The following is a 25,107-nucleotide window of genomic DNA, read 5'->3' as shown; positions in this document are numbered from 1 at the left end:
AGATGATGCTGCCGTTCTCTACGGGCTGCAGGAATCCAATGACGGAAGGTAGGTATCCTTCCGCACTGTATTCCTCCGCCACTTAAAAAAAAAAAAGTCCCTAGTCTCACTTTATGCCATTGCTGTGTGGGAATTTCCCACACAGCAATGGCATAAAGTGAGACTAGGGACTTTTTTTTTTTTTAAGTGGCGGAGGAATACAGTGCGGAAGGATACCTACCTTCCGTCATTGGATTCCTGCAGCCCGTAGAGAACGGCAGCATCAGCTGATGCTGCAGTTCTCTACCCAAGATCGTCGTGGGACACACTCGTGGACTGCTTCGGATCGTGGGTGAGTATTTTTGTGGTTTGTTATGTTAATATTTATTCCGGAAAAGACAATGGCTTCGGGGAACAATGTGACAAGTATTGGTAAGTATGTTACTCTATGTTATATGTACTGTATGTCTATGTATGTATTGTATGAATGTATTGTATGTATGTAGTATATATGTGGTATGTATGTAGCATGTAGTATGTATGTAGTATGTATGTAGCATGCATGTAGCATGCAGTATGTATGTAGCATGCATGTAGTATATATGTAGTATGTATGTAGCATGCATGTAGTATATATGTATGAATGTATGTAGCATGTAGTATGTATGTAGTATGTATGTGGTATGTATGTAGCATGTAGTATGTATGTAGTATGTATGTAGCATGCATGTAGTATGTATGTAGTATGTATGTAGTATATATGTAGTATGTATGTAGCATGTAGTATGTATGTAGCATGCATGTAGTATATATGTAGTATATATGTAGCATGTAGCATGTATGTAGTATGTATGTGGTATGTATGTAGCATGTAGTATGTATGTAGCATGCATGTAGTATATATGTAGTATGTATGTAGCATGTAGTATGTATGTAGTATGTATGTAGTATATATGTAGTATGTATGTAGCATGTAGTATGTATGTAGCATGCATGTAGTATATATGTAGTATATATGTAGCATGTAGCATGTATGTAGTATGTATGTGGTATGTATGTAGCATATAGTATGTATGTAGCATGCATGTAGTATATACGTAGTATGTATGTAGCATGTCGTATGTATGTAGCATGCATGTAGTATATATGTAGTATGTATGTAGCATGTAGTATGTATGTAGCATGCATGTAGTATATATGTAGTATGTATGTAGCATGTAGTATGTATGTAGCATGCATGTAGTATATATGTAGTATGTAGCATGTAGTATGTATGTAGCATGCATGTAGTATATATGTAGTATGTAGCATGTAGTATGTATGTAGCATGCATGTAGCATGTAGCATGCATGTAGCATGCATGTAGTATATATGTAGTATGTATGTAGTATATATGTGGTATGTATGTAGCATGTAGTATGTATGTAGCATGTAGTATGTATGTAGCATGCAGTATGTATGTAGCATGCATGTAGTATATATGTAGTATGTATGTAGTATATATGTAGTATGTATGTTGCATGTAGTATTTATGTAGTATGAATGTAGCATGTATGTAGTATGTAGTATGAATGTAGCATGTATGTAGTATGCATGTTGTATGTATGTAGCATGTAATTTTTTTTTTTTTTTTTTACATTCAACACATTAGCCGGATGATAGGACTATTACTGTCCCATCATTGGCTAATGTGTCAATCACTGTCATGGTAGCAGGCATCGCCCGATGGGACTTGTAGTCCCATCGGACGATGCCTGCACAGACCCCCGAAGCCTGCACAGACCACCGGCAGGCCGGCACAGCCCCCCGGCACAGCCCCCCGGAGCCTGCACAGACCACCGGCAGGCCGGCACAGCCCCCCGGCAGGCCGGCACAGCCCCCCGGAGCCTGCACAGCCCCCCGGCAGGCCGGCACAGCCCCCCGGCAGGCCGGCACAGCCCACCGGAGCCTGCACAGACCACCGGCAGGCCGGCACAGCCCCCCGGCAGGCCGGCACAGACCACCGGAGCCTGCACAGACCCCCTGGCAGGCCGGCACAGCCCCCCGAAAGGCCTGTACAGACCCCAGAGAGGCTGTACAAGGGCAGGAAAGGGTTTTTCTTATTCCGATACCGGAAGTCCCATAGACTTGAATGGGACTTCCGGTATCGGAATCGGCGATACCGATACTTTTTTTAAAGATCGGCCGATACCATCCGATACGATACTTTGAAGTATCGGACGGTATCGCTCAACTCTAATTATGGCTTGAGACAAATGGATTATTGTTGTACAGGTGAGGAATATGGTGTTTTTTAATTTTATACTAATAAATAGGTAAAAGAGGGTGGGGAGTGTTGATTTCAGATCAAGGAGTCTGTGTCTTTCTTTCAATTAAAGAACTTTATTCTGGTTGTGTATTTTTAGCAATATGACTATAGGGTTAGTAATGGGGGCGTCTTATAGATGCCTCTCCATTACTAACCCCTGGGCTTGATGTCAGCCGCCATAAAACAGCTGACATCAACTTCACAACTATTACCCCACTTGCCACTGCACCAGGGCAAGTGGGAAGAGCAAGGCTAAGCACCAAATTTGGAGCATCTTATTGATGCACCATTTCTGGGGTCGCTGAAGGCTGATGTTATTAGTCTGGGGGGAATATCCATATGTCCATGGCCCCTTGCCTGGCTATTAATATCATCCCACAGCTGTCTGGTTATCCATTGCTTGTTAGAATTTATAGGGGGACCAAAAGTAATTTTTTTCTCGGGTCCTCTTGTAAACTAACCAGTAAAGGCTATGCAAACAGCTGTGAGCTGTTATTAATAGACTTGGAACATTTAGGGCTAATAGCCCTGTGCTGTTAGCTATATGGTTTAATTCCATCTATTGTATTTGTTGTACTTTGCTGCCATCTACTGGCTGTTGATATATTATGTTGTTCAAGTATTATTACTGGGCATTACCCATTACCCATAATACCTTTCTTTCTGCAACTCCCTCCTATCTTTATCTTACTTCCTTCTTCTTGGTCAGTGCCATCTTGGATAACACATGCTTCAGTACTGGAGAAAGGATTCTCTTGTTACCTCTAACTTTATGCTTCTAACTTGCAGTACAAACGCCTATCTCATCTTCATCCCTTCATCTTCCCTGATATCTCACCTCTTCTCATCAAGGTACTGTGAATAAAACCTGTTGAATTCATCACTGCATCATCCTTCTGGACTAATCATGTGCAGCTCATCAGGAATAGTAGCACAATTTAGCGAGTTAACGCTATCTGCTATTGCTTATATAGAGAACCGTGTTCACATCCCTCATAAACATCTCACCCTTGCACATTGGTGGCAGAATAGGCCCCTTTTTCAGATTATTAATCATGGATCTCAACAGTACTGCTTTTTCTAGTATAAAAATCACCAGGACGTTTGAAGGGGGCCTAAGAGGATGAAATTGAAATCACTTTATAGCCAAGATGTGCTTACAAAATGTATTGTTAGTGAAAATACTCTTATGAATTTACTAGGAGCAGATGTGTTGAGTGCTAGCACCAGTGGCGGATTATAATGAGGTCAATTTGGGCAGTTGCCCCGGGCCCAGTGGGGTTAAGGGGCCCACAGCCCAGGCCAGTAAATTGCCCCATTATAATCCGCCACCGCGCAGGGCCGGATTATAGGCAGGGCAGGCGGGGCTTCAGCCCCGGGGCCCCCACCACATTCCTGCTGGCTGCTGCAATGGCACTCCATCTTCTCCCCACCTAAAAGTGAGTGACCGTGGGGGCAGCATTATGTGCTCTGCTACCAGCAGCATCTACAAGTAGCCTGAACGCTGATGCTGCTGGTAGCGTGCAAAGGCTTGTGATGAGCTCACAGGAGGGAAGGTGTCAGGGCCCCCGATCATGTGACCCCTGTCTCCTCCCCTCCTGTGACCTCATCACAGGTCCTGTGCGCACAGCACTGAGAGCAGCCATGTATGTGGAGTGCGGCTCTGCGGGTGGAGGTCGGTGCTGGAGGCTCCATTATTCTCTATGTGGAGTGCGGCTCTGCGGGTGGAGGTCGGTGCTGGAGGCTCCATTATTCTCTATGTGGAGTGCGGCTCTGCGGGTGGAGGTCGGTGCTGGAGGCTCCATTATTCTCTATGTGGAGTGCGGCTCTGCAGGTGGAGGTCCGTGCTGGAGGCTCCATTATTCTCTATGTGGAGTGTGGCTCTGCGGGTGGAGGTCGGTGCTGGAGGCTCCATTATTCTCTATGTGGAGTGCGGCTCTGCGGGTGGAGGTCAGTGCTGGAGGCTCCATTATTCTCTATGTGGAGTGTGGCTCTGCGGGTGGAGGTAGGTGCTGGAGGCCCCATTATTCTCTATGTGGAGTGCGGCTCTGCGGGTGGAGGTAGGTGCTGGAGGCCCCATTATTCTCTATGTGGAGTGGGGCTCTGCGGGTGGAGGTCGGTGCTGGAGGCCCCATTATTCTCTATGTGGAGTGCGGGTGGAGGTCGGTGCTGGAGGCCCCATTATTCTCTATGTGGAGTGTGGCTCTGCAGGTGGAGGTCAGTGCTGGAGGCCCCATTATTCTCTATGTGGAGTGGGGCTCTGCGGGTGGAGGTCGGTGCTGGAGGCTCCATTATTCTCTATGTGGAGTGGGGCTCTGCAGGTGGAGGTCGGTGCTGGAGGCTCCATTATTCTCTATGTGGAGTGCGGCTCTGCGGGTGGAGGTCGGTGCCGGAGGCTCCATTATTCTCTATGTGGAGTGTGGCTCTGCGGGTGGAGGTCGGTGCCGGAGGCTCCATTATTCTCTATGTGGAGTGCGGCTCTGCGGGTGGAGGTCGGTGCTGGAGGCTCCATTATTCTCTATGTGGAGTGTGGCTCTGCGGGTGGAGGTCGGTGCCAGAGGCCCCATTATTCTCTATGTGGAGTGCGGCTCTGCGGGTGGAGGTCGGTGCTGGAGGCCCCATTATTCTCTATGTGGAGTGTGGCTCTGCGGGTGGTGATCGGTGCTGGAGGCCCCATTATTCTCTATGTGGAGTGTGGCTCTGCGGGTGGAGGTCGGTGCTGGAGGCTCCATTATTCTCTATGTGGAGTGTGGCTCTGCGGGTGGAGGTCGGTGCCAGAGGCCCCATTATTCTCTATGTGGAGTGCGGCTCTGCGGGTGGAGGTCGGTGCTGGAGGCCCCATTATTCTCTATGTGGAGTGTGGCTCTGCGGGTGGTGATCGGTGCTGGAGGCCCCATTATTCTCTATGTGGAGTGTGGCTCTGCGGGTGGAGGTCGGTGCTGGAGGCCCCATTATTCTCTATGTGGAGTGTGGCTCTGCGGGTGGAGGTCGGTGCCGGAGGCTCCATTATTCTCTATGTGGAGTGCGGCTCTGCGGGTGGAGGTCGGTGCCGGAGGCTCCATTATTCTCTATGTGGAGTGCGGCTCTGCGGGTGGAGGTCGGTGCTGGAGGCTCCATTATTCTCTATGTGGAGTGTGGCTCTGCGGGTGGAGGTCGGTGCTGGAGGCTCCATTATTCTCTGTGGAGTGCGGCTCTGCGGGTGGAGGTCGGTGCTGGAGGCTCCATTATTCTCTATGTAGAGTGCGGCTCTGCGGGTGGAGGTCGGTGCTGGAGGCTCCATTATTCTCTATGTGGAGTGCGGGTGGAGGTCGGTGCTGGAGGCCCCATTATTCTCTATGTGGAGTGTGGCTCTGCGGGTGGAGGTCGGTGCTGGAGGCTCCATTATTCTCTATGTGGAGTGCGGCTCTGCGGGTGGAGGTCGGTGCTGGAGGCCCCATTATTCTGTATGTGGAGTGGGGCTCTGTGGGTGGAGGTCGGTGCTGGAGGCTCCATTATTCTCTATGTGGAGTGGGGCTCTGCGGGTGGAGGTCGGTGCTGGAGGCCCCATTATTCTGTATGTGGAGTGGGGCTCTGCAGGTGGAGGTCGGTGCTGGAGGCCCCATTATTCTCTATGTGGAGTGGGGCTCTGCGGGTGGAGGTCGGTGCTGGAGGCTCCATTATTCTCTATGTGGAGTGCGGCTCTGCAGGTGGAGGTCAGTGCTGGAGGCCCCATTATTCTCTATGTGGAGTGGGGCTCTGTGGGTGGAGGTCGGTGCTGGAGGCTCCATTATTCTCTATGTGGAGTGCGGCTCTGCAGGTGGAGGTCAGTGCTGGAGGCCCCATTATTCTCTATGTGGAGTGTGGCTCTGCGGGTGGAGGTCGGTGCTGGAGGCTCCATTATTCTCTATGTGGAGTGCGGCTCTGCGGGTGGAGGTCGGTGCTGGAGGCTCCATTATTCTCTATGTGGAGTGCGGCTCTGCAGGTGGAGGTCAGTGCTGGAGGCCCCATTATTCTCTATGTGGAGTGTGGCTCTGCGGGTGGAGGTCGGTGCTGGAGGCTCCATTATTCTCTGTGGAGTGCGGCTCTGCGGGTGGAGGTCGGTGCTGGAGGCTCCATTATTCTCTATGTAGAGTGCGGCTCTGCGGGTGGAGGTCGGTGCTGGAGGCTCCATTATTCTCTATGTGGAGTGCGGGTGGAGGTCGGTGCTGGAGGCCCCATTATTCTCTATGTGGAGTGTGGCTCTGCGGGAGGAGGTCGGTGCTGGAGGCCCCATTATTCTGTATGTGGAGTGGGGCTCTGTGGGTGGAGGTCGGTGCTGGAGGCTCCATTATTCTCTATGTGGAGTGGGGCTCTGCGGGTGGAGGTCGGTGCTGGAGGCCCCATTATTCTCTATGTGGAGTGGGGCTCTGCAGGTGGAGGTCGGTGCTGGAGGCCCCATTATTCTCTATGTGGAGTGGGGCTCTGCGGGTGGAGGTCGGTGCTGGAGGCCCCATTATTCTCTATGTGGAGTGCGGCTCTGCAGGTGGAGGTCAGTGCTGGAGGCCCCATTATTCTCTATGTGGAGTGGGGCTCTGTGGGTGGAGGTCGGTGCTGGAGGCTCCATTATTCTCTATGTGGAGTGGGGCTCTGTGGGTGGAGGTCAGTGCTGGAGGCCCCATTATTCTCTATGTGGAGTGGGGCTCTGCGGGTGGAGGTCGGTGCTGGAGGCTCCATTATTCTCTATGTGGAGTGGGGCTCTGCGGGTGGAGGTCGGTGCTGGAGGCCCCATTATTCTCTATGTGGAGTGTGGCTCTGCGGGTGGAGGTCGGTGCTGGAGGCTCCATTATTCTCTATGTAGAGTGCGGCTCTGCGGGTGGAGGTCGGTGCTGGAGGCTCCATTATTCTCTATGTGGAGTGCGGGTGGAGGTCGGTGCTGGAGGCCCCATTATTCTCTATGTGGAGTGTGGCTCTGCAGGTGGAGGTCAGTGCTGGAGGCCCCATTATTCTCTATGTGGAGTGTGGCTCTGCGGGTGGAGGTCGGTGCTGGAGGCTCCATTATTCTCTATGTGGAGTGCGGCTCTGCGGGTGGAGGTCGGTGCTGGAGGCCCCATTATTCTGTATGTGGAGTGGGGCTCTGTGGGTGGAGGTCGGTGCTGGAGGCTCCATTATTCTCTATGTGGAGTGGGGCTCTGCGGGTGGAGGTCGGTGCTGGAGGCCCCATTATTCTCTATGTGGAGTGGGGCTCTGCAGGTGGAGGTCGGTGCTGGAGGCCCCATTATTCTCTATGTGGAGTGGGGCTCTGCGGGTGGAGGTCGGTGCTGGAGGCCCCATTATTCTCTATGTGGAGTGCGGCTCTGCAGGTGGAGGTCAGTGCTGGAGGCCCCATTATTCTCTATGTGGAGTGGGGCTCTGTGGGTGGAGGTCGGTGCTGGAGGCTCCATTATTCTCTATGTGGAGTGGGGCTCTGTGGGTGGAGGTCAGTGCTGGAGGCCCCATTATTCTCTATGTGGAGTGGGGCTCTGCGGGTGGAGGTCGGTGCTGGAGGCTCCATTATTCTCTATGTGGAGTGGGGCTCTGCGGGTGGAGGTCGGTGCTGGAGGCCCCATTATTCTCTATGTGGAGTGTGGCTCTGCGGGTGGAGGTCGGTGCTGGAGGCTCCATTATTCTCTATGTAGAGTGCGGCTCTGCGGGTGGAGGTCGGTGCTGGAGGCTCCATTATTCTCTATGTGGAGTGCGGGTGGAGGTCGGTGCTGGAGGCCCCATTACTCTCTATGTGGAGTGTGGCTCTGCAGGTGGAGGTCAGTGCTGGAGGCCCCATTATTCTCTATGTGGAGTGTGGCTCTGCGGGTGGAGGTCGGTGCTGGAGGCTCCATTATTCTCTATGTGGAGTGCGGCTCTGCGGGTGGAGGTCGGTGCTGGAGGCCCCATTATTCTGTATGTGGAGTGGGGCTCTGTGGGTGGAGGTCGGTGCTGGAGGCTCCATTATTCTCTATGTGGAGTGGGGCTCTGCGGGTGGAGGTCGGTGCTGGAGGCCCCATTATTCTCTATGTGGAGTGGGGCTCTGCGGGTGGAGGTCGGTGCTGGAGGCCCCATTATTCTCTATGTGGAGTGCGGCTCTGCAGGTGGAGATCAGTGCTGGAGGCCCCATTATTCTCTATGTGGAGTGGGGCTCTGTGGGTGGAGGTCGGTGCTGGAGGCTCCATTATTCTCTATGTGGAGTGGGGCTCTGTGGGTGGAGGTCAGTGCTGGAGGCCCCATTATTCTCTATGTGGAGTGGGGCTCTGCGGGTGGAGGTCGGTGCTGGAGGCTCCATTATTCTCTATGTGGAGTGGGGCTCTGCAGGTGGAGGTCGGTGCTGGAGGCCCCATTATTCTCTATGTGGAGTGCGGCTCTGCGGGTGGAGGTCGGTGCTGGAGGCTCCATTATTCTCTATGTGGAGTGCGGCTCTGCAGGTGGAGGTCAGTGCTGGAGGCCCCATTATTCTCTATGTGGAGTGTGGCTCTGCGGGTGGAGGTCGGTGCTGGAGGCTCCATTATTCTCTATGTGGAGTGCGGCTCTGCGGGTGGAGGTCGGTGCTGGAGGCCCCATTATTCTGTATGTGGAGTGGGGCTCTGTGGGTGGAGGTCGGTGCTGGAGGCTCCATTATTCTCTATGTGGAGTGCGGCTCTGCGGGTGGAGGTCGGTGCTGGAGGCCCCATTATTCTCTATGTGGAGTGGGGCTCTGCGGGTGGAGGTCGGTGCTGGAGGCCCCATTATTCTCTATGTGGAGTGCGGGTGGAGGTCGGTGCTGGAGGCTCCATTATTCTCTATGTGGAGTGCGGCTCTGCGGGTGGAGGTCGGTGCTGGAGGCTCCATTATTCTCTATGTGGAGTGCGGCTCTGCGGGTGGAGGTCGGTGCTGGAGGCTCCATTATTCTCTATGTGGAGTGCGGCTCTGCGGGTGGAGGTCGGTGCTGGAGGCCCCATTATTCTCTATGTGGAGTGCGGCTCTGCGGGTGGAGGTCGGTGCTGGAGGCTCCATTATTCTCTATGTGGAGTGCGGCTCTGCGGGTGGAGGTCGGTGCTGGAGGCTCCATTATTCTCTATGTGGAGTGCGGCTCTGCGGGTGGAGGTCGGTGCTGGAGGCCCCATTATTCTCTATGTGGAGTGCGGCTCTGCGGGTGGAGGTCGGTGCTGGAGGCCCCATTATTCTCTATGTAGAGTGTGGCTCTACGATTCGTGACCCCCGTCACGTGACGAGGGGGGCCCACAGAGTCTGAACTGCCCCGGGCCCTGGCTACCCTTAATCCACCCCTGGCTAGCACCCCCTGTATCCAATTAAGAAAAAAAGACCCAAAGGTTCCCCTGACACTTACAGAATAGTTCATGATTTAGGGACTGTTAATGCTGCAATTATGAATGTAACCTCAATTGTTCCAAACCCACATACTTTGTTTTCACAAATCCCAGCAACCTCCACATATTTTACAGTAATTGATTTGGCAAATCCATTTTTCTCTGTTCCCCTACATCATGACTGTCAGTACCTTTTTGCCTTCACACATGAAGGGAAAACAGTACTGCTGGATGGTCCTCCCACAAGGAGGAATAATCTTACCTACCATTTATTCAACAGCAATTGCAGAAATCTTGGAGCAGTGGCAAACACCTCATACACAGGTTATGTTATTGCAGTATGTGGATGACCTTTGGCTCTGCTGTCCAAACCAAACATCCTGCAAGGAAGCCATAGTTTCCTTGCTATGTTTCTTATTAGAAAACAATTCAACAAATGCACCAATATCATAATATATGAATGTATAGGGCAAATGCTAAATAAATATGGTGCCAGTATAATGGACCAAAATATGGACTAATCGCAATTGAAACCACAAACCAAACAAAAAAGAGCGACAACAAGTCCCAAAATTATCATGAAATATCCATAAAAAGATTCTTTATTATAAAAAACATATACAGATGAAATAGCGAATCACCACATTGTGAAAATTGGCTAAAAGCCCAAGACGCTGACACAAACTGCAGACATCTCAAGAGATCATAATAATAAATGAAATAACACAGATCAGTACTAACGTATGAAGGCACTCTATAAACTCTCAGTATATGTATAATTGAACATACCTGAGGAAGGAGCATAGAGCTCCGAAACGCGCGTCGGGGTGACGCTGGCACATCCTCTGCCCTCATCTCCTCTCCCCATTAGCCGTTTGGCTTAACTAGGTATGTTCAATTATACATATACTGAGAGTTTATAGAGTGCCTTCATACGTTAGTACTGATCTGTGTTATTTCATTTATTATTATGATCTCTTGAGATGTCTGCAGTTTGTGTCAGCGTCTTGGGCTTTTAGCCAATTTTCACAATGTGGTGATTCGCTATTTCATCTGTATATGTTTTTTATAATAAAGAATCTTTTTATGGATATTTCATGATAATTTTGGGATTTTTTGTTTGGTTTATGTTTCTTATTAAAAGGGCTGCAAAGTCTCACGTGACAAACTACAGTATTGTAAGCAGAAGGTGACATTTTTAGGCCACTGTATTGCTGAAGGTACAAGACACCTGAATGAATAAAGAAAACATTTAGTTCAAAATCTCTTTACCCCGGTCATACCCACATCTATGCACCTTTCTGAGCTTAAGGGGGTTTTACACATAGCGATATCGCTAGCGATATCGCTATAACGTCACCAATTTTGTGACGTTATAGCGATATCGCTAGCGATATCGCTATGTGTGATACTTTCCTCCGACCGGCTCCCCCGCTGTCCATCGCTGATCGCGCGAGAATGTCCGGCTCCATTTCTCGTCGGGCGCTTCCTGCTGGGCTTCCTGCTGGTGCTGACGAGCGACGCATGGAGGCGGGCGGGAGGACGTCAGGATCGCTGTGTGTGAAAGGTGAGTATCGTGCGCTGCGTCGCTGCTGCATCGCTGTGAGGTCTGCCTGTGTGAAAGCTCACTAGCGATCATTTAGCGATGCACCAGCGATCCTGACTGGGTCGGGTCGCTGGTCAGATCGCTGGTGCATCGCTAAATGTAAAGTGGCCTTTAGTGTCATATTGCAGGCCTTGGATAAGGTCTGTGTCCCAAATAACTCTATGACTGTCTGTCGTCTATGGCTGTCTTTGATCTCACTGAGGAAGCTACAGTATTGATTCCTTTCATTCTCTTACACTGATTGTGGGATAGTAAGGACAATTGTGTTTACTGAGGTTACTGTTCCCCACGATCAGGCAATGAGCAAAAGGATCCAATGATGCAGGCTGTTAGTATTGTATTAATAAAATATAGCTTTTATTTGAGCCATTAAAAGAGATGGGACCTATGTGTTTCGACTTTTGTCTTAATCATGGTCTAGATTCATTTCTGAGTACCTGTACACATTTGCAACCAAGTGTACTAACATGTGGACTAAATTTGCTCTTTTAATGCCTTTATCACGGAAGGTGGTTTGCACATTAATGACCAGGCCAATTTTTACAATTCTGACCAGTGTCACTTTATGAGGTAATAACTCTAGAACACTTCAATGGATCCCCGTGATTCTGAGACTGTTTTTTTTCCTTAAAATACTGTACCTCATGATAGTAGTAACATTTCTTCAATATGACTTATGTTTACTTGTGAAAATAATGGAAATTTTACGAAAATTTTGCAATTTTCAAAATTTGAATTTTCATGCCCTTAGGCTGGTTTCACACTTGCGTTTTTTTGCGCTGCGTTTTTGCGCATTAATGTGCATGCAGTTTTTTTCCTATACTTAACATGGGTGCGCATAGTCATGCGTTTGTATGCGCATGCGTTTTTTTGTAGTGTGCGCCCGGGCGCACAAAATGCATCCTGCTGCATTTTTTGTGCGCCCGAACTGTCTCAAAAAAACCCATGCGCACGCAATGTGCACGAAACTCACTCAAAAACACATTATAGTCTATGGGTGCACTGACATGTGCATGGTCATGCGAACGTCAGCGCAAAAAAGCATGCGTTTTTTGTAAAAACCATGCGCAAAAAACAAGAAAACGCATAAAAAACGCATGATGCTTTTTTATGCGCGTTTGCACTGCGCACGCAGCGCAAAAAAACGCAAGTGTGAAAGTAGCCTTTAAATCAATACATAATAAATAATTAATAAATGATATTACCTGCACCAAGAGGTTTTGCAAAGCTGCTACCAGATAAAGTGTGCTTTGATATGTTAAGGGCCAAATATCATCGTGGGAATCTGGCAATTGATGATTTCTTTGTTCTTTCAATAGGTTAATAAAAGGTGAAGAAAATTTCTGTCCAAGCAGTGCTTTAAAATGCTGAAGAATACTAACTGAAAAACATTATGTAATATCTGGTAAATAGCATTGTTAAAATATTTCTTGGTAAGGTTCTGTTTACAGCTGTATTTTGAGCTCTGTTTCTCTATCCCTTTTTATGTGTATTAAAAAAGAATAAAACATTAACCCCTTCGCACCAGAGCCTGTTTTTGCCTTCGTGACCAGGCCAATTTTTTCAATTCTGACCAGTGTCATTTTATGAGGTCATAACTCTAGAACGCTTCAACAGATCCTGCTGATTCTGACATTGTTTTCTCACGACATATTGTACTTCATGATAGTGGTAAAATTTCTTAGATATGACTTGCGCTTATTTGTTAAAAAAAAATCGAAATTTGGCAAAAATTTTGAACACCATTTTTTTAGGGACCACCTCACATTTAAAGTGAGTTTGGGGGGGTCAATAAAACAGAAAATACCCAAAAGTGACACCATTCTAAAAACTGCACCTCTCAATGTACTCAAAACCACATTCAAGAAGTTTATTAACGCTTTAGGTGCTTCACATGAATGAATGGAATGTGGAAGGAAAAAATAAACATTTAACTTTTTTCACAAACATTTTACTTCAGAACCATTTTTTTTACTTTCACAAGTGTAAAAAGAGAAAATGAGCCACAACATTTTTGTGCAATTTCTCCCGAATACGCCGATACCCCGTATGTGGGGCTAAATCACTGTTTGGGCACACGGCAGAGCTCAGAAAGGAAGGAGTGCCGCTTGACTTTTTCAATGCAGAATTGGCTGGAATTGACATCGGACGCCATGTCGCATTTGGAGAGCCCCTGATGTACCTAAACAGTGGAAACCCCCCACAAGTGACCTATTTTGGAAACTAGACCCCTTAAGGAACTTATCTAGATGTGTCGTTAGCACCTTGAACCCCCAAGTGCTTCACAGAAGTTTATAACGTAGAGCCATGAAAATAAAAAATCATTTTTTTTCATAAAAATGATCTTTTAGCCCCCAATTTTTTATTTTCACAAGGGTAACAGGAGAAATTGGACCCCAAAAGTTGTTGTCCAATTTGTTCTGAGTACACTGGTGCCCGATATGTGGGAGAAAACTACTGTTTGGGCACACGGTGGGGCTTGGAAGGGAAGTAGTGACGTTCTGGCATGCAGACTTTGATGGAATTGTCTGCGAGCATCATGTTGCGTTTGTAGAGCCCCTGATGTGCCTAAACAGTAGAAACCCCCACAAGTGACCACATTTTGTAAACTAGACCCACCAAGGAACCTATCTAGATTTGTGTTGAGCACTTTGAACCCCCAAGTGTTTCATTGCGCTTGCAGAGCCCCTGATGTACCTAAACAGTGGAAGCCCACAATTCTAATTCCAACCCTAACCCCAACACACCCCTAACCCTAATCCCAACCATAACCATAACCCTAATCACAAACCTAACACCAACACACCCATAACCCTAATCCCAGCCCTAACCATAACCCTAACCCTAGCCCCAACCCTAGCCCCAACCCTAGCCCCAACCCTAGCCCTAACCCTAGCCCTAACCCTAGCCCTAGGGTTTTCTTTACTTTTTTTTTGTTGTGACAAGATCGCTTCCCCGCAATCTGACTCATAGTAATGCCACTTCTCCTCTGATCTCACACTGACAGGAGATCAGAGGAGAAGCAGCGTTACTATGTGATAAGATCGCTGCCTGGCACATAGTAATGCCACTTCTCTTCTGATCTCACACTGACAGATGATCAGAGGAGACGCAGCATTACTATGTGACAGATCGCTGCCTGGCACATAGTAACGCCACTTTTCCTCTGATCTCACACTGACAGATGATCAGAGGAGAAGCAGCGTTACTATGTGACAAGATCGCTGCCTGGCATATAGTAACGCCACTTCTCCTCTGATCTCACACTGACAGATGATCAGAGGAGAAGCAGCGTTACTGTGTGACAAGATCGCTGCCTGGCACAGCTGTGCCAGGCAGCAATCAGCTGTGCCAGGCAGCGATCTTGTCACACAGTAATGCTTCTTCTCCTCTGATCATCTGTCAGTGTGCGATCAGAGGAGAAGTGGCGTTACAATGAGTGAGATCGCCGGGAAACAAGCAGCTTTCCCAGCGAGCTCTCTCATTGGCTGCTGTGACGCTGACGTCATCAGGACCTGAACCAATCAGGTCTCGATGACTTCAGGGGTCCCAGCATGCATAGTGCAGCGGGATCCCCGCGTTATAAGGTATGTGGGGGTCCCAGGGGGCACAAAACCGCCGATAGTAGATAAACGTCGGTGCTGCACAAAGCCCAGCAAGCGCCGACGTTTATCTACAGTTGGCGGTCGGGAAGCGGTTAAAGGATAAAGACCACTTCTCAGGTGAACAGATAGGGCAGGAATATTATTTGGCTAAGTTTCCACGATGAGTTTTTGGTGAGGTTTTAAGAAAAAAAAACGCAGCACTTCACGGTTTCAGCCAATTGGATGGGATTTATAGAAATTTCATATCCACTTTTTGTTACTAATCTTTTCACCCCAAAGCCTGTTTTCACCTTCCTGATCAGGCCAATTTTTTCTATTCTGACCACTGTCACTTTAAGAGGTCATAATTCTGGAATACTTCAATGGATTTCACTGTTTCTAAAAGTGTTTTTTGTGACATATTGTACTTCATGCTAGTGGTACAATTTCTTTGATATGGCTTACGTTTATTTGTGAAAAAAATTGGAAATTTGGCAAAAATTTAGCAATTTTGAAACTTTTAATTTTTATGTCTACTTTATATCAGCACAATTTTTGAAACTACATTTTTTTTGTTAGGAAGTTAGAAGTGTTAAAAGTTGACCAGCAATTTCTTATTTTTACAACACTTACAAAACTATTTTTTAGGGACCACAATAACATTTGAAGTGACTTTGAGGGGCATATATGACAGAAAATACCCAAAAGTGACGCCATTCTATACAAACTGCACCCCTCAAGGTGCTCAAAACCACATTCAAGAAGTTTATTAACCCATTATGTGCGTCACAGTAAGTAATGGAATCTGGAAGGAATAAATAAACATTTCACTTTTTTCACAAAAATTTTCCTTTAAACCCATTTTTTTTTTACTTTCACAAGGGTAACAGGAGAAAATGGGCAGTACAATTTGTTGTGCAGTTTCCCTAAGCATTCTCATACCCCATATGTGGTGGAAAAATACTGTGTGCACGGCAGGGCTTGGAAGGAAAGAAATTTGCTGGCATAGTGAGTGGACGCAAAGTCGCATTTGGAGAGCCCCTGATGTGCCAAAACAGTGAAAAACCCCCACAAGTGACACCATTTTGGAAGCTAGACCCCTCAAGAAACTTATGTAAATGTGTACTGAGCACCTTAAATACCTAGGTGCTTCACAGAAGTTTATAACGTTGAGCTGTAATAATTAAACAACACATTTTTCCCACAAAATGTTTTTTAGCTCCAAACTTTGCATTTCCATAATGGTAATTGAAAAAATTCATCCCATGCTTCACCACAGTCTTTATCCCAACCCTAACTCATCTCTTCAAACTATCACTAACAACTGGTGATTTCCCCTCCAGCTTTAACCCTTTTACCCCCAAGGGTGGTTTGCACATTAATGACCAGGCCAATTTTTACAATTCTGACCACTGTCCCTTTATGAGGTAATAACTCTGGAACGCTTCCATGGATCCCGGTGATTCTGACATTGTTTTTCTCAACATCACAAAACAATCACTGACCTCAGGGAGACCAGTCAAAGAAAACACTGCGGCAGCCGGCAAAGGCGTTCAATCAGTGAAATCCTAGGTGCATTGCTCCCTGGGAAATACGAATAAGCAAATAAAGTCTCTGGAGCCTCATTTAAAAGTCTCAAACACGGGACTAGCCAGATCTTCCTCCCTTGGCTGGGTCCTTCCCTGGAGGAAGATCTGGCTAGTCCCATGTTTGAGACTCTTAAATGAGGCTCCACGGACTGTATTTGCATATTCGTATTTCCCATGGAGCAATGCACCTAGGATTTCACTGATTGAACGCCTTTGCCCGGCTGCCACAGTGTTTTCTTTGACTGGTCTCCCTGAGGTCAGTGATTGTTTTTTGATGTTAGTCTACTAGGCATTGCTCCCACCTAGCCAGAATCCTACTCCACACTGATGAGGGGCAACACCCCTAAACAGCTGTCTGTGGATGGATACCTGGCCTTGGTATTTCCCTTGTCATATCTGTAAACTCGTAAAGAGCTGGATATTGACTTAAAGGGCCATGTAATATGGTGGTAATGGTGGTTTCCGAAAGGAGCCACCCCTTGGCTGGGTCCTTCCCTGGAGGAAGATCTGGCTAGTCCTGTGTTTGAGACTCTTAAATGAGGCTCCACAGACTTTATTTGCATATTCGTATTTCCCAGGAAGCAATGCACCTAGGATTTCACTGATTGAGTGCCTTTGCCGGCTGCCGCAGTGTTTTCTTTGACTGGTCTCCCTGAGGTCAGTGATTGTTTTGTGATGTTGGTGTGGCGCCGCTGAGGCTCAGTTGCCACAGAGGTACTGCACCTTCTCCTAAGGTGTAGTGCCCCACCGTCCAGGTAAGGTGGGAACTCCTTTCCACACTCCAACACTCGCACCCCACACACAACAGGGTAGTTCTGCACAACTACATTGCGGCTCAGTGCTTAGAGAGTAGCAGAGCACCTTTGATGGTTCCCTGCTTGGAACACTGGACGTGCTGGGAGGTCAGTGGAGTTAAGATACATAAAAGAGTGGGAAAGTGTAGGATGACAGGTCAGTCTGACAGAAGGTCAGTTGGGTAGGATGTCACTCAGACAGGAGTGAGGATCCCTGAAAGAAGGGATGGAGGAAGGAGTGCTGCAGCTGCCTCAGTGATCTGAGCCAGCTGGCACAGGAAAGGAAGGAGAAAGACGTAGAACTGAAACCTAAGCTTCCATAAGAGAGAGAAAGACAAGTAGGGACCGAAGGAGTAGAGAGAACAGAGAGGACGTGGGTTGGAAGAGGAACCCTGCCTATAGGTTCTCAGTGCAAGGCTGGGGCCCAGTCCCTGAGGTTGTATGGACACTAATGGTTCTGCAGCAGAGACACCGGTGAAGTAGTTGGCTGTAAATGCACTACTCCCATCTAAGACTTGGGGCACAACAGCAATTGGATAGAGAGCCGGGACTCAGGAGAAGGGAGTCCCCGAAGCAGGCTACAGCTGTCTGCTGTACAAGTAGAGTTCTTGGGAACATCTGTCAGGAGGAACTCCAGCGTACCACGATACTGGAGATCTTCACACTTAAAGGCGTTATAGAGGAGACGTTGAGGAAAGGCACATAAGTTGGCGGAGTGTGGAGGGGAGCTTTCCATCTTGCCTGGGAGTTGGCTGGGTCCCTGACCCGGATGACACGGCACAGAAGCGGGCACTATTGACTGTGAGTAAAGCTTTGAAACTACATGCCCTGGTGTCCTCCATTCCTTCCTGCATCCGTCTGCCTGACACTGCTACATCCCCCTGCGCCGGACACTACACTACCTAAGTGTCCCCACATCTACACTGCCCTGGGACAAGAGCCCTGCCTGTGGAGGGCTATACCATCATTGCTGCACCACACCATCTGTCCTGGAGGATCTGCTTGCAGCGTTGGCTTAACACCTCCCTTGCCGAGCACCACAGGTGGCGTCATGAATTATTCCATTCCATTAACTACATTTAGTAGTAAAATTTCACTAATATATCTTCACAGTCACTTACTCCCCCAGGACGTAGCTCACGCGAAACGCGCGTCAGGGATTCACAACACCACTCAGGTCATATGTCTTTTTTATCTTGCATGGCTTTGGTTGGGTGTATAGGGAGTGGAAGCAGTGTTATGCAAGCACTTCATGGCTTTACATCAAATCATTGTGTGCTTAAATAACCTTTGCATGATGCGCCCTCTACATTTATTTGTATATCATCTTTTGTGATTGTATCTGCAGTTCTGTTTGCCTTTCTTACAATTTTGATGAAATTTAAAGCGGGTTGGATATTAGACTGGCTTTGCAAACTAGTGCATAATTAACTATTTTTCTTGATGAGGGTTTATGCTCTGTAGATTAATCTCTCCCTTCTCTCCCTCCTGCCTGGATTATAATATGCATTAATTTATGTACATGATGCAAGAGTTTGTATACATTTTGTGACACTATTTCAGCATCAAATATACTAATCTCTGTCTAGCAACATTTTGCATTTGTTACCTGTTATATTGGGTATACCTCTTTTTTAATTTGTCTATGTGTATTTTTGTAATGGATTTAATAAAGCTATGATACTTTTATATGGCTATAAGCTTCCATGATGTTCTTATTACTGAAGCTTGTCAACCTTAATTTACTTCATAATAATAGTTACGCATTGAAAACTGGGGTTTATTTGGCTAAAGTTGTGGGGGGGTAGGGCTGGCTCCAGGTTTTCGTGTGCCCTGGGCCAAAGAGTGTCAGTGCGCCCCTTTAACACATACCACAACTCATGATGCTTCGTTACGGCACAGAAATATATGTATAGTACAATGACAAATACTTCACTGCTTACATGACATGACTGATCTATTTTAAATTGTACAATAGCTCAAAAAAAGGACAGTATATTACTCCATACAGTATTATGGCCACCACATTGTGCGCCATGCAGAATAATGAGCCCCACATATTTCTCCATACAAAATAATTGGTCACATATAATGTTCCATACAGTATATGATGATCTCCACATAATGCTACAGTATATGATTGTCACCATGGACGATGCTCCAGTGTGTTATGGGCCCAAATAATGCTCCATATATTATGGGCCCCATTTCTAATCCTCCAGTGTTTAATGTGCCCCATAGATGCTGCTCCAGTGTCTGATCTGCCCCATTTGGAATGCTCCAGTATATGATGGGCCTCATGGATGATGCTCCAGTGTATGATGGGCCCTAATAATGCTCCATATATAATGGGCTCCATTTCTAATGCTCCAGTGTATAATGGGCCCCGTAAATGCTGCTCCAGTGTCTGATGTCCCCAATCTGGAATGCTCCAGTATATGATGGGCCTCATGGATGATGCTCCAGCGTATGATGGGCCCTAATAATGCTACATATATAATGGGCCCCATTTCTAATGCTCCAGTGTATCATGTACCCCATAGATGCTGCTCCTGTGTCTGATCTGCCCCATTTGGAATGCTCCAGTATATGATGGGCCTCATGGATGATGCTCCAGTGTATGATGGGCCCTAATAATGCTCCATATATAATGGGCCCATTTCTAATGCTCCAGTGTATAATGGGCCCCGTAAATGCTGCTCCAGTGTCTGATGTCCCCAATCTGGAATGCTCCAGTATATGATGGGCCTCATGGATGATGCTCCAGTGTATGATGGGCCCTAATAATGCTCCATATATAATGGGCCCCATTTCTAATGCTCCAGTGTATAATGTGCCCCATAGATTCTACTCCAGTGTCTGATCTGCCCCATTTATAATGCTCCAGTATATGATGGGCCTCATGGATGATGCTCCAGTGTATGATGGGCCCTAATAATGCGCCATATATACTGGGCCCTATTTCTAATGCTCCAGTGTATAATGGGCCCCGTAAATGCTGCTCCAGTGTCTGATGTCCCCCATTTGGAATGCTCCAGTATATGATGGGCCCCATTTTTAATTGACCCAGGCATGGTATGTGAAAAGAGCTCCATGGAGTATTCTGAAGTGTGTGCTGCTGCATCCTTCACTTTTGGTGTGGGTGAAGGACACAAGGAAAGGGGTTGCTCCTGACCAGAAGCCTGCACTTACGACTCAGTGCTTGCATTTTTTTAAACTTCAGAAGAGGAGGCGATAGAGCTGGAGGCTGTTTCAGCAATGTAAGCCAAAAACAGCTCCGGCTTTCAAAGCAGTCTACCTACTCCCAGAAAACGGAGCCTTACAGGCCTTCCAGAGCTACACCATGACGCAGGCTCAAGACCTCCTGCCTTAGCTGCTATTGTGTTTTTGGCACTACCAGCAGATGCACCACCACCATCAGTACCAGGTGGCCCCCTCATGCCCACGTCCGCATCCTCTTCCACCATACTTCCTCATGTTTTGGAAAATGGACCCAAAATACCAGCAGATATATGGTACTGTATCAGAGGCGTAAAGCTCTATACAGTCAAAGGATAATTGTCAATCTCCCTATATATTTCATGAGTCATACACAGATGCTCACAGGCTCAGTATGTATTACCCAATAAAATAAAAAGTTGAAAAAGGGTACAGTGTAGCACTATCCCGAACAGAGTTACAGTGTCGTGGTGGGAAAGCTTTCATGCTACTTTTGATCAAAAACAGTTTTACTAAAAACTGTATTATTTAGATGCACTTTTGCTTTTACTTGTTTAGTTACAGCAGGGTTTTTGCTCACTTTGTCTTTTGCAGGTTTTATGTTTTATGGCCAATGTTAACATGCATTTATATGCTGCATATGTATCAACTCAAACCAAGCTCAAATTTTGTGTTAGTCTAGGGATAACAGTAAATCTTCGTATATATTTCATGAGTCATAAACAGATGCTCACAGGCTCAGTATGGATTACACAATAAAATAAAAAGCTGAAAAAGGGTACAGTATCACCAGATACAAGGTATATATAGTATAGTGTAAACATTCTGAATCTCCGTAAACATTTCAGGAGGCAGACACAAACGCTCTCAGGCCCAGTATGGATTACACAAGAATATGAAAAGCTGTAAATGGGTAATGTAACACAAGCGTACAGCTGTATACAGTGTTGATGTAATCTTAAAGCTCCTAATATATTGCTGGAGTAACAGACGGACGTACACAGGCTCATTATGGATTACACCAGAATCTAAATAGCTAAAAAGGTTACTGTATCAGAAGCGTACAGCTGTATACAGTGTTGACCAAATTTGAAATCTCAGTATATATTTCCGGAGTCACCCTCAGACGCTCACTCAGTCTAGGTTTGACCATAATAAAAAATGTTGTAAAAAAGGTACTGGATAACAAGATAGCAAGCATATATACTATAGGGTACGATTGAAATCTCTGTATACATAGTCCCGTAGTCACTCTCAGACGCTTACTCAGTATGGATTTGACCATAATACTAAATGTCGAACAAAGGTACTGGATAACAAGATACAAGCTGTATCGAGTATAGGGTAAAAATTGGTATCTCCGATTCACCGTATATATAGAAGGTGTAAACCACACACGCTCCCTCACTATGGATGATACCGTAATACGAAATTTTGAACAAAGGTACTGTATCAGCACATACCAGGTGTATCCATACTAGTGGTAATTGTAAATTTCCGTCTATACTTCCGGAGTCAGATACAGACACTCACAGGCTAACTATGTATTACACCAGAATTTAAAAAGTAGAAAAAGGGAAAGGTAGTCGAAGCGTACAACAGTATACAGTGTTGTGGTACTTTTAAATCTTTGTATATATTTCAATCTCAGTAAGCCAGTCCAGACTCTCCGCTACTGGAAACTACATGGATACAAGTACAGACAGAAAGTCGAGTGTTAGCAGAAATTTGGGAATTACTTATTGCGGGAAAACCTCCCGGTAGATGTTGCAGAGGCGATGCAGACCCTCAATTACTGTGTCTGTGGAGACAGCGAAAATGGTTCTTTGTGAAGAAGGGATTGCTTTATCGCAGTAGCGTGGATCACATCACCGTTACTCGTCTCCATCAAATTGTGATCACAGGGAGAGATGTAGACATGATCCTCACTGCCTATCATGATGTGTCTGGTCATTTTGGAGTGCAAAAGACAGAAGCCTCAGGCCGTAGGTGATTCTATTGGATTGGCATGAGAGGAGACATTGAAAAATGGTGGCAGGAATGTCACATGTCTGTGACTATCACAACTGTGAAAGGTGATCATAAAGCACCACTGCATCCGCTTGTAAGTTGACATCCATTACAAATGAAAAAAATTAAAAATAGAACCAGTTGCATAATGATGCACGGGAGAGCATCACCACCTGGCGAGCCTCCCAGCAAAAAAAACAACTTCACCAACTTCACCAGTAGATTAAGGAGTACACAGTGAGAAGAGATGAAATTAATAAATATCAATGTTTATTGTACATACAAAATATACAGGAAGTATCACAAAGTAAGGTAACTATAGTGCACCAAGGAACATGCAGGCAAAAGGGGCGTTTTCGGGCCCGGGGTTACAGTGGCAGGAGCATCAGACAGGGGTATGATCGGGCAAGGAGAAATCCACGTGACACTCTACTGCAGTCTAAGAAGGGCAAACGAAACACTGAATCTGACGGTCCTATTCGTTTTATTACTACATTTAACCATCAGTGGACAAATATGCGTCAGATTCTTATTAAACATTGGGGTATCTTGAAGGCTGATCTTGTCCTTGAGTCCACTTTGGGTGACTTTCCTGCCATGACGTCTCGACGCTCTAAAATCTTGGGAGACTTACTGGTCAAAAGTCATTATGTCCCTACCATCCGTAATGTCTTTGGTTCTCGTGGTCCGACCCCAGGTTTTGTGCCCTGTGGACACTGCCTTGCATGCGCCAATGTCCAACGGAGTACTAACTTTACTGCCTCGGATGGCTTGCGCACCTTTGACACTCGCCAGCGTATATCCTGTCGCAGTACTAATGTGGTTTATTAAGTCACTTGTGGCTGCCCCAGGATATACGTTGGCTTGACTACCAGAGAACTCCGAGTACGGGTGCGTGAGCACGTCCGTGACATTGGCGCTGCCAAGGCAGTTTCGGACCACTCGGAACTTAAAACAATCCCCCGGCACTTTAAAACCCATCACAATTGTGATGCTGGGTCTCTCAAAATACGTGGCATTGACATCCTCCATCTTGGTATTAGAGGGGGCAATAATAAGAAGATCTTGGCCCAGATGGAGACCCGCTGGATTGTTCTACTCGATACTATGGCTCCTAGGGGCCTAAATGAACTCCTCAGTTTTGCCCCTTTTTTGTGAGTCCTTGATATGTTACTGGCTTACTATTATTCTTTGTTGGTTCCATCACTGTCAGATGTGCCTGGTTTTATTTTTATTTTTTTAACCCTTGTTTTTAATCTTTTCTTATTTCTTGTATTTTTCTGTGTGGTTATAGGATCCTTTTCCGTGATGTATCTAGGACCCTTACATCCGAAATGGCTGCAGAAGTTAGGAAAGATGTACTAATGATGGACCTATTGGGATATATTGTTTGTCTATACTACAGTTGGATTTATGTGGTCCTAATTTTGTATTTATTTGTATTTTGTTTTGCGTCATGTGCACATTATAAATATCTGTGATCTGTATCTTAATGTTGTCACTGTGGTGGCTAGTTATTATTCTTTCCCGTTTATCACGTAATTTAGGGCCATCTTAGCATATTATTACAATCATGTAAACCTATTTGCCCTTTGTGTTATTTTTTGACTTACCCCCCCTTAACTTTATACTCTAATATTGGTATTGTGGGAGATCTATTATTGTAAATATGCACTATGTACTTTAAGGCTGCCGGTATACATTATTATGCCCTTCCGTGATATTCTGGGCGAGCCAAGGTGGATGTGCGCATTTGCGGTGGTGTGCGCCTGTGTTCTCTGGCTGCAGGGCGTCTCCATGTCTCCATGCACACCGGGATATTTCTATCCCATTTGTGCATGTGACGACATGACGCCCGGGCTATGTGGAGGACCTGGCGCGCACACCGCGCATGCGCCGATACAAACCGCTGTCATTGGCTCCTTATCCCCACGTGACACATCACATGGGCTATTTTAAGGTCCTATTCCTCACCACTTACTATCCCCTTGAGAAAGCGGCATCAGTGCCTGCGAAACGCGCGTCGGGGGGTGGACGTCTGGCCGCGGGGCACCTTCTCTGGCATTCATTTTATCCCGGTAAGCTGAGTTGCTAAATTTTGGCACACATTCTTTACTAGATAGCCTTATATGCTTTACTCTCTTTGGTCAGTTGACTGGAGCGCTTACTAATTTAGGGTTATGTTGTCAGAGGGGTGGCCCCTTTTGCCTGCATGATCCTTGGTGCACTATAGTTACTTTACTTTGTGATACTTCCTGTATATTTTGTATGTACAATAAACATTGATATTTATTAATTTCATCTCTTCTCACCGTGTACTCCTTTTTCTCTGGTGTTGTCATCCATTACACATGGTAGCCATTGATCATCTGAAGGTAGAGGCCAGCAGGGCAGGCCATAGCTACATCTTAACCATCATCGATCTGTCACGGTCCTGTTGGGGTCGGCGTGCAGCCACCGCTGAGCAAGGACTCACCCACACTGCAGAGGGGCCCGGGGTCAGACACGGCCGGACAGTTCAGGCAAACAGGACCTGGAGGAGCTGAAGTCAGTGAGCAGTGAAGGACCTACGGTCATGTGACTGCAAGGGGGTGGGGCTTAGTGTCCTGCTGCCAGAGATGGCAGGACACTAATACAGGAATACTCAAAGTCAGACAAAACCGGGTCATACACAGAGATAGCAATAAAGTACCAGGGATGAGAGTCGGGGCCAGGCAGTGGTCAAA

The 25,107-nt window shown here is 46.8% G+C and overlaps 1 long non-coding RNA gene across 1 annotated transcript; it reads left to right on the top strand.

The window, feature by feature from the left end:
• The first annotated feature begins 2,691 nt into the window (after positions 1 to 2,691).
• Positions 2,692 to 24,675, top strand: LOC141098678 (uncharacterized). Its single transcript, XR_012234312.1, has 3 exons — positions 2,692 to 3,139; positions 12,505 to 12,590; positions 23,676 to 24,675. It is a non-coding gene; the product is annotated as an uncharacterized lncRNA (long non-coding RNA).
• Positions 24,676 to 25,107: the final 432 nt, after the last annotated feature.

This window comes from Dendrobates tinctorius, unplaced genomic scaffold, assembly GCF_039654945.1.
Source record: "Dendrobates tinctorius isolate UK_male_01 unplaced genomic scaffold, ASM3965494v1 ptg000094l, whole genome shotgun sequence".
Classification (NCBI taxonomy): Eukaryota; Metazoa; Chordata; class Amphibia; order Anura; family Dendrobatidae; genus Dendrobates; species Dendrobates tinctorius.
Note: the sequence above shows the minus strand (reverse complement) of the source record. Positions and strands in the feature narration are given on the sequence as shown.